General features: G+C 43.2%; 1 long non-coding RNA gene across 1 annotated transcript; it reads left to right on the forward strand.

Annotated features, from left to right (window-relative positions):
- The first annotated feature begins 249 nt into the window (after positions 1-249).
- Positions 250-875, forward strand: LOC140511020 (uncharacterized). Its single transcript, XR_011969412.1, has 2 exons — positions 250-364; positions 470-875. It is a non-coding gene; the product is annotated as an uncharacterized lncRNA (long non-coding RNA).
- Positions 876-9,298: the final 8,423 nt, after the last annotated feature.

Below are 9,298 nucleotides of genomic sequence, written 5' to 3' on the forward strand. Positions count from 1 at the left end.
GCCTCGCCTGTGACCGGGGCACGCGAAGCCGGCCGCTCTGCACCGCCCAAGCTGGTGTGAAAGCGGGCCGTGGGGCCAGAGCTGACTTTATACACCCCGGGTCAACAGCCCACTCAGCCTGTCATCTGCCCGTCACTGTGATGGGCACAGAGGACAAGGAGAAGTGCGAGCACCCCCCCAAACCCCCCAGTAACCGCAGTCTTCTAGAACCTCCGAGGATGAGGAAGACAACAGCGCACAGCTGCGCGCGCATGCGCTGCAGGCGCTCTGCCGTGCGCGTGCGCCGCGCCACCACCAGGGGCTTTGGCTGACACTGAGTACTCTCTTGTACAACGATGTTCGCGCTTTCACAAAATCGTCTCAGGTGAATGGTTTTATTTGTCTTTTGTTGAGGTGAGGAGGTGATCGCGGTTTCACCGCACGCACATCTAAAGCACAGATAACTGGACAGTCATTTATTCACCCGCAGACAGGTAGCGCCCGTAACGCACGAAGATGCTGGCCGCCACAGCGTCTCGGCGGGAGGCCTCGTTCCGCGCCAAGCCTCCTCGCGGGCCGCGCTGCTGGGGATTCCGTTGTCAGGCCTTTCAAAGCGGAGCGTTTGTCTTTCCCGCAGCCGCAGTAGGAGCCCACGTTGCCTACCAATCAGCCTGAGTGGCGGCTTTGTCTGACGGAACGGAAAGATCTTTATCCAGCTGGAGCCAAAACCCCAAACAGTCTAAATCTAAATGTTTGTTTCGACATATCGATTAGCCGTGCTCGTTCTGGTGAAGTCAGAGCAAAGGTATCGTGTTTGTTCATGGCGGATGAGATCCTTATGCCTTCACATTCGGAAGTGTCTACATCTTTAAAATAAAATGACCATTGCGCACGTATACCCTGTGTCAGATTGTTTACTGTGTTACAGAAGGGGGAGGAGAGAGGAAAGAACAGGAGAAAATGTGAAACCTCAAAGGGATGCTAAACATTCTCTCTACGTGTAATTGGGAAATATGCAATATTATTTTAAAATTTTAAAAAATGAGAATAGAGTCAAATGGCGAGCAAACATAGCTTTACTTCCTTCTATTTTATGTGTGAGGTATGTAGTTCCTAACATGAGAAACATATCAAAAATGTCATTTTGCCAACTTAATAACCAGAGGTTTCACTTCTTCATAAATTTAGTCACTTAACCATTTTAGATCAGAGTATAAATTTGAGGAAAGACCTTGCATTGATTTAGTTAGAGCGCTAAGTTTTTTCAAAAATTATTCATCAGATATTCAAGTTTCAGGAGACATGAGGAAGCCATATGATTCACCTCCCACCATGGGCAACACCAACATTTTCCCTTTGTAATGAGGGAATACTTTTATATCTAACCATTCTGTAAGCAACCGTTTAAGAGGCAAATGTTTCTTTGCATCTTACAGACAAGGCTTTCGAAAAAGGCTGCTCATCAGAAGTGTCAGATTTTCTCTTCTTTGCATGTGTCCTGGGTATTTAAACTGTCTTTAATCCACTTGAATTGTAGTAGTTCAGCTGCTCCATTGGATTTCCTCTTGTATCCATTAAGGAAGGATATTATTTCACTTTTTAAAAAAATTACAGATGATGAAATATTTAATGGAATTAAACTTAAATGTCATTGTTGACCATTTCAGAGGATTACCCATTCTCGCTCCTAAGTTAATTCAATTTTTAAAAATTGTGAGTTTTCTTTGAAACCAACTTATACTGTTTGCTCAAATGAATGACATTGTGAAATATAACAAATATTATGGTCCTCTTAACTTCCAGGAACCCTGAGGGTCTTCTCCACCCAGTTTGATTTTTTTTTTTTTTATTAAAGAGGTCATCCCTTGAGTAACTACTTAAAGAAGCCTATTCATTGAATGGGTGTATCTCACTCAAAGTGAGAATGTGATAAGACTTAGCCAGAAAGGGCCAGGGTCTCACATTGCATCCTGGGCCATCTCCAGCCATCCTGAGGAATTTCAGGCCACTGCACCCAGATGGCTCAGGAGAAGAAAGTGAGGTTGGTGACCTTGCACAGCCCTCCCTCCCTCAAATCAGTCAACTGCAAGTCATGTCATCACCTTGATGTCATGATCCTCTTTGAGAATGAAGGGCAAACACACAAAAAAACCCCAAGAAGAGCGCTTAACTTTGCCTTGGCTCTCTTCACAAATTCGGACCTCTGTGTCATAGGCTTCTGTGAACAGTGGTAGATCACCCTGCCTGTCAGGTCGATCAGTCAGTCAACAAACATTTATGAAGTGCCTACTATGTGCTTGGTACTGTTCTAAGCAGGCAAACAAACAGGAAAAAAAGTAGACAGTCTCTGCCCTCAAGGAGGGGAAGAAAACACACAAAAGGAAGTTGAAAAGAGTGTAGGGGTGGAAAAGTAAAGGAAAAGAAAAGGGGGGAGAAAATAGGGAAGGAGGGAGCAAGTGATGGAGAAATCCCCTGACTAAAATTTGACTTCATTTGTGTAATATACATATACATATATGTATATATTAGTGTATGATATATATTATAATATATGACATGTGTGCATGTGTGTATCCTTATGTATAGGTATACACCTTTATTGCATTCATTGTTAGTAGGATCAAATTTATTGTGATCGGATTGCTTCGGTTGGTTGTTTCAACTTTGTCTTCATTTTAAAAAAAGATCTATTTTCTGCAGAAGTTGTATTCTCAAATATTTAGTAATGTTCACCTTTGCTTATTGGTTTGTTTCTTTTTGCTGTTATTTAATTTTTACATTCATGTGTTCTTTTTAAAATGAATTAAAAAAAAAACCCAAGCATTTATTTTCTCCCACAACATTCCCCAATCCCCAGCAGAGGGAAAAGAAAAAGAAACCTTTATAACAAATATGCATAAACAAATCCCCAGTTTTGCTGGCCATTGTTTTGTGATACACTGACAGTCTCCTCCTGGGCTTCCCTATGGTCTGGAGGTAAACTCGAGTTCTCTAAGGTTATGATAACCGAGGAGAAGTTCTGGCAGGTTCTTGGGGATGTCTGGTATGCCTAACATCTGGAAGCTAACCTAGCTAAGTTGGGAGGCATTTATCACATTGACTGAATTTTTCTGGCTTCTCCTGAAACTAAGGTGTGAAAGAGCCATGTTCATTTTGATGGAGTGAAGTGAACATCCCATGAATAAAAATCATGGAAGCTTGATGTATTGGGGTGTAATGGCAGGACTGGCCAGTGGGAACCCAGTCTTTCGAGCCTGCATGATGTCAACCAACCTAGAGATTTGGTCAGCCTATTTTTGTAAGTGTGTAATGGAGCTGCCCTTCCCTGCTCTACTTCGTTGCATATGCAAGTATCCTATGGGTCATGTTGGTTTACTGCATGGCGACAGAAAGTCTTTTAAATAGCTGCTGATCTGGAGCTGAAGGTCTGGACTGACAGACCTGATTTCTCTTCCACCGGGGTTTTCAAGTGAAGAGGAACAAAGAATGGTGGATGCCATGGGGTTGTGGGGAGAGATAGCAGTAGTAGGAGATGCCCGCTAGATGTGAATGCATGTGATGCCTCTGTTTCTGTTTCTGTTGTGTTCATCCTTTTCTGATCTTAAATGGATGGATGTCAGAGATGGAAAGCTACAGCCTTGTGATCTTTGAGAAGTCATAAGAGCCACCAGAGTTCTGGCAGAATCCGTGCTGGCCAGAGCAGTCAAGGCTTTAAGGAACCAGCCCTGAGAGCAACCTGTTTGACCTAGAGCAGCAGTGAATGGACTTATTAGTCAATAAACATTTATTTCTTAATCCCCTAGCTGTGTGTCAGGTATTGTGCTAAGCACTGGGAATATCAGAGACAAAAGACAGTCCGTGCCTTGAAGGAGCTTACAATCTAATGGGGGAGACAACCCACAAACAACATGACTAAAACCACTCAACCAGAGGTGATATGGGTTTGCACCAGAGTGGTGACTGTGTCAGAGTAGAGAAGCCCACGCATTCTGGAGATAACTGCAAAGGTGAAATCAGCAGATCCTTAGCAATAACTTGGATATGGAGACTAAGAGTTAATGAAGAATCCAGGATGACTCCTAGGTTGGGGAGCCTGTGGAACTGGGAGAATGGTATTACCCTCTGCTGTAATAGAGAAGGGGAGAAAGGTGTGGGAATAGGGTTTGAGGGAAAGATAATGAGTTCTGTTTTGGACATACTGAATTTCAGGTGGCTACTAGACATCTAGTTTTAGATGTCTGAAAGGAAACTGGAGGTCAACGGAGAGATTGGGGCAGAAAAGGTAGATTTGGAAATCCTTGAGGTGGTAATTAAATCCAGGGGAGCTCATGAGATCACCAAGTGAAGTAGTAAAGAGGGTTCAGGACAGACCTTGAGGGACACCAAGGTTTAGAGGGTGTGATCTGGAGGAGGATCCAGCAAAGGAGAACCAAGAATGAGTGGTCAGAGAGGTAGGAGAAGAAACCAGAGAGAATGGTGTCCCAAAAAACTAGAGAGAAGAGCACATCAAGGAGGAGACAGTGATCAACATTGTCACAAGCAACAGAGAAATCAAGGACCATAAGGACTGAGAAAAAGGTCATTGGATTTCTCAACCAAGATATCACTGGTAAGAGCAGTTTTGGTGGAATGATAAGATTGGAATCTGGATTGTAAGGGGTTAAGAAGACAGTGAGAGGAGAGAAAGTGGAGACACCAGTCTACAAGCACCAAAGAGAGTCACCTCTCAGTTATGTCATATTCCAAGTGAACTTTGTGGACAGACTACTGGTAGTAACTACTTGGGGATTGAACCTACTCTCCCCGAGAGCTGTGGTGGTAAAGGAGAGTGTGCTCTCTGTTTGGAGACTGTTGTACCTTTTTAATAAATAATTGCCTAAAAGCTAACTGATGTTAATTGGCTAACTGATATGGAGGAGATATTTACTGATTTATTGATATTGGAAGTAACACACTGGACAAGGGCATTAGAAATACCACCTCCCAACCCTGGCAGTTACCCCCAGGACTTGGAGGGAAGGTATGACATATTAGCTATGTCAAATAGCTAATTCAAAACTATGGGTTTTCTAAAGATAATAAAAAGAGCAGCCACAGCAGAATAAATAGGCCAGCTTTAATGTGTCTTACATTCCTGGCCTGCAAAGCAGAAGTCCTATCTCCCTTCAGTGCAGGTGGGGAGAGTGAGGCCAGAGTGTACGTTCCACAGGAATATCACGGGTCTAATGGACACAGATGTGTCTAGGACATGATTTGATTCTCCTTCCCTTCTAATAAAAGTGTGTGAGAGGACTATACTTACAAATTCTATCTTCAAGATATATCTACTGACTATTTTAATGCTCTTCTAAATTATACATGTATTGATTTCTTTGAAAAAAAATATTTCTCTTTCTACTTAGCCTAGCTATAGAATGTGGGACTCATCAGATGGCCTAGCCCCTAGCCATGGATTTATATAGAGATAAGGTTTTCTTTCATTTCTGCATCTTCCCCTCACCCAGACAATGGATCTTGCCAGTGATAGATCTTCATAAGTGTCTGCTGAATTGAATTGAATCTTTCTCCCAGAATAGTTTATCTTAGGTAGCCACCAGCAAGAAAGGCCAGAGCATTGGCTTTGTAGGGGAGACAGGACATCTGCTTTGCTGGCCAGGAGTGTAAGACATTATTATGCTGGCTGATTTATTCTACTGTGGCTGCTCTTTTTATTACCTTTAGAAAACCCATGGCTTTGAAATAGATATGTGACCTACTCTGCAATATTGGGATAGATTCGATGGGAAGAGGCATGGTGTCTAGGAAACTTAGTGACTGGGTTGCCTTGGTCAAGTAATTTCCTTTCTTTGAAACTCATCTTTAAAATGGGAAATAACAATACTTGCACTACCTTTTAGGGTTGTTATGTGGAAATAATAATCCATAAACCTAGGGCAACTAGGTAGGTAGCCCAACAGTTAAACATGCTGAGTCTGGAGTCAGGAAGACTGAGTTCAAATCCAACCTCAGACACTTCAATAGTTGGGCGACCCTGGGCAAGTCACTTCACCCTGCTTGCCTCAGTTTCCTCATCTGTCAGAAAAGCTGGAGAAGGAAAGGGCAAACGAGTCCAGTATCTTTGCCAAGAAAGCCCCAAATGAGGACTCAGACACCACTGAACAACACCAGAACCAGAGGTGTTGCTACTGCTAGTACAGCATTAGTGTTTATTATTTGACTTCTTGCTTTGCTGCACTCAGGAACAGAAAGCATCTGAGCATTGCTCATTCCCCCATTCTGTCTTTCCAGATGCCTTTGCACTGCAAGGACGGTATGTAAGCCCTTAGATAGGGAAGACCATAGAACGGAGGCCCGGAAGGAACTTGGCAATGCTCCAGTCTGATCCCATTATGGTGAAGTGGAAAAGAGCACTAAGCAGGGGTCAGAGTTGGATCTGACTCATACCTGAAATGGGTTCGACAATCCCTGTACAGTCAGCCTTGTGGGTTGGTGAATGGAAAGTGCTTTGTAAAAGTCACTATGGAAATGCCCATTATAACCACCTCAGAGACTATGAGCAAAACAATGTTTGCTACATGAGGTTTCCTAAGATCAAAATTTTAAAATGTTGGAAAATTATTTTCCCTACTCCTTGTAAAAATGTAACTTGAGGGAATAGGAAAAAGCAGACTTTTTTCAGTCTGTGATATTTAGAAAAAGTGCAGAGACAGACATAGATAAAATATTTTTGCAATTATTTGTTTATGCAAAGTGATTCCATCCTTAAAAGCACCGAAATTCACTTTTGGTCAAGTTCCTGCTCCTCTGTGTTTTCCCTCCGGTGAAATGAAAGGGTTGGATCAGGATGTCTCCTAGGCCCCCTGCCAGCTCTGATATGCTGTGTTTGTATAGTTTGGACTTCCTTTCCACACTCAACATTCTGTGGTCTGTGACTTTTCATTGCCCATTTCCGATATTCTGTGATTCTGGCTAATTTCCAGCCTCTTGTTAGTTTTGTAACAGACTAGGGATGGGAAGCCATTTGTTTGTCAGGGACTGCGTTGAGTGAGACAGGGCTTTTGACCAGGGGTCCCTCCCTCTCTTCATGCTTGCTTGAAGGAGGGGTATAGTTTTCGCAACATATTGCTGTATCCTCTGTCTTCGTGAAAGAGAACCATTTTTGTTGAACTATTTGCCTGAAATAACAGCCTCAAGTCCTTGCGAGATCCCTTGTTGTTTCAACATGTCACCTTGTTTCTTTTTCCACGTCCTTGTTGAGAGGCAGTGTAATGGAATGGAAAGTTAGGTAGGCTTGGAGCCAGGAAAGTCTTGGGTTCAGATTCTGGCTTTGACCCTCACTCTGGACAAAGTCACTTCACCTGGATGAACCTCAGTTTCCTCATCTTTGAAATGGAAATAATTCTATAAAAAATGAATATCAATCTTGACAGGCAGTGTAAATGGGAGCTGTTTTTATGACTTCTTACACACAAGTCAATATTATTAACAATGTAGCCTGCATCTTTCTGTAACCTTTTGGGTTATTTGAAGTGAGGCTTCTTGAGATCATGGTATGGCATGATTTTAGCCAAATAGAAACACCAAGAAAAGAGTGAGGGTACTGAACTGGCATATATTAATTATTAAAAGAAATAGAGGAAGGTCTCCAGAGTATTGGACAGATCTTCTCTGGGAAGACACGAGTGAGAATTGCTCAGGATGAGGACACCCTGTGGTCTACCCACAGTTTGGAGTAGCCACACCGATGAGATCCTAGATCCCATGAGTGGAGTTGAGCGTTTCTTCAACATATCCCCAGGGCCTGGAACATAGTAGGTGTTTAATAAATGAGTGTTGATCAGTTGCTCTTTCCCATGCCATCCTCACCCTAAGCACAACCAAGTCTTCTCTGCATCTATTTGCTGCTTCTGTTTCCGTCACTGATGGACTATTCTCCATGACTTATTTCTAAAGTCCAAAGTCCGATGTTTACCAGGTCATTTCCATGGAGTGACCCAGATTAAAAAACAAAACTGAGGTCATTATCAGGGGCCAGGTTTTTACCCAAGTCCAGAAAATCAGACAGTGAATAAGACAGTAGAAATTCATAATTCCTGGTGCTTCTTAAATGTCCACAATCCTGAGTAGTACTGCCTTTCCACTAGTCTGCACAAAAGTGGAACGTGATACCCTCCAGAGGTAATAATTCCCTCTTCTTTGTCTCTAAGTGTTCAATAAATGACCACTTGCTAGGGATGTTATAGGGGGAGCTCCAATTTTGGTATAGATTGAACTAAATGGCTTCTGAGGTCACCTCCCAAATCTAGGTAGCTAGATGGTACAGCAGATCAAGCCCTGGAGATCTGGGTTCAAAACGAGGCTCAGATACTCTAGCTATGTGACCCTGGGCAAGTCACCTAACCCTCTACAGCCTCAGTTTCCTCATCTGTAAAATGGGAATAATAATGGCACCTAACTCCCAGGGTTGTTGTGAGGCTGAGATATTTGTAAAGTGCTTAAGCAAACTTTAAAGATTTATGTAAATACTGGCTATTATTATCTGAGACTCTGTGAATCCACTACAGGTTTCTGTCCGCACCCACCACAATGGCCAGACTCTGATCATACCTTCACACCATGATTCTCAGGATCCTTTGCCATACAGTATTCCCAGTGAGAACGAGACCTACTCAATCTGTGATCTGCCGTTGCCACTTTTGTGCCACCAGGTGACCCTCAATAATTCTCCAGGTGTCTGCAAGCCTGGAACCTATTGTAGACATACCATCTGCCTCTTCTAAGCAGTTTGCACCAATCAGTGCCGGGCTTAACCTTCGTCCTGCCCTTTGTATTTTAATGAGGACAGTATTGAAGACGAACACTACATAGGTGGGAGACGGGGTTAAAATGAAATGGTCTGGTACAGCTATTCTCCCCAGTACAGCCTGGAAATACAGCTGACCCTGGGAGGGTTAAGCCAACATATGGCAGGTGGCAGGAATGCTTCATAGCAATGCCTTCCTTTTCTCCACTCCCTGCAGACATGTTGTCAATGACACTGATTCGTTCTGATTAGGGCCCCATTAGTCACACTGGCACATACAGAGAGATTACAAGAGCAGTCTCTCCAAGGGTCACGTTTGTCTACTCCCCCACCTACCCATCTCTAACCAGGAGCCTATAAATAATACTGAAAGTGAGAGCTGTGTGGGATTGGGTGTAAACACACAGGTAACCAAGTTTGGCATCAGGGGCCTGAGTTCAAATCCCAGCTTTTTTGCTTGCCAGCTGGGTGATCCCAGACAAGTCACAGAACCTCTCTCTAGGGATCATGAGTCAC

Source organism: Notamacropus eugenii, chromosome 6 (genome assembly GCF_028372415.1).
Source record: "Notamacropus eugenii isolate mMacEug1 chromosome 6, mMacEug1.pri_v2, whole genome shotgun sequence".
NCBI lineage: Eukaryota > Metazoa > Chordata > Mammalia > Diprotodontia > Macropodidae > Notamacropus > Notamacropus eugenii.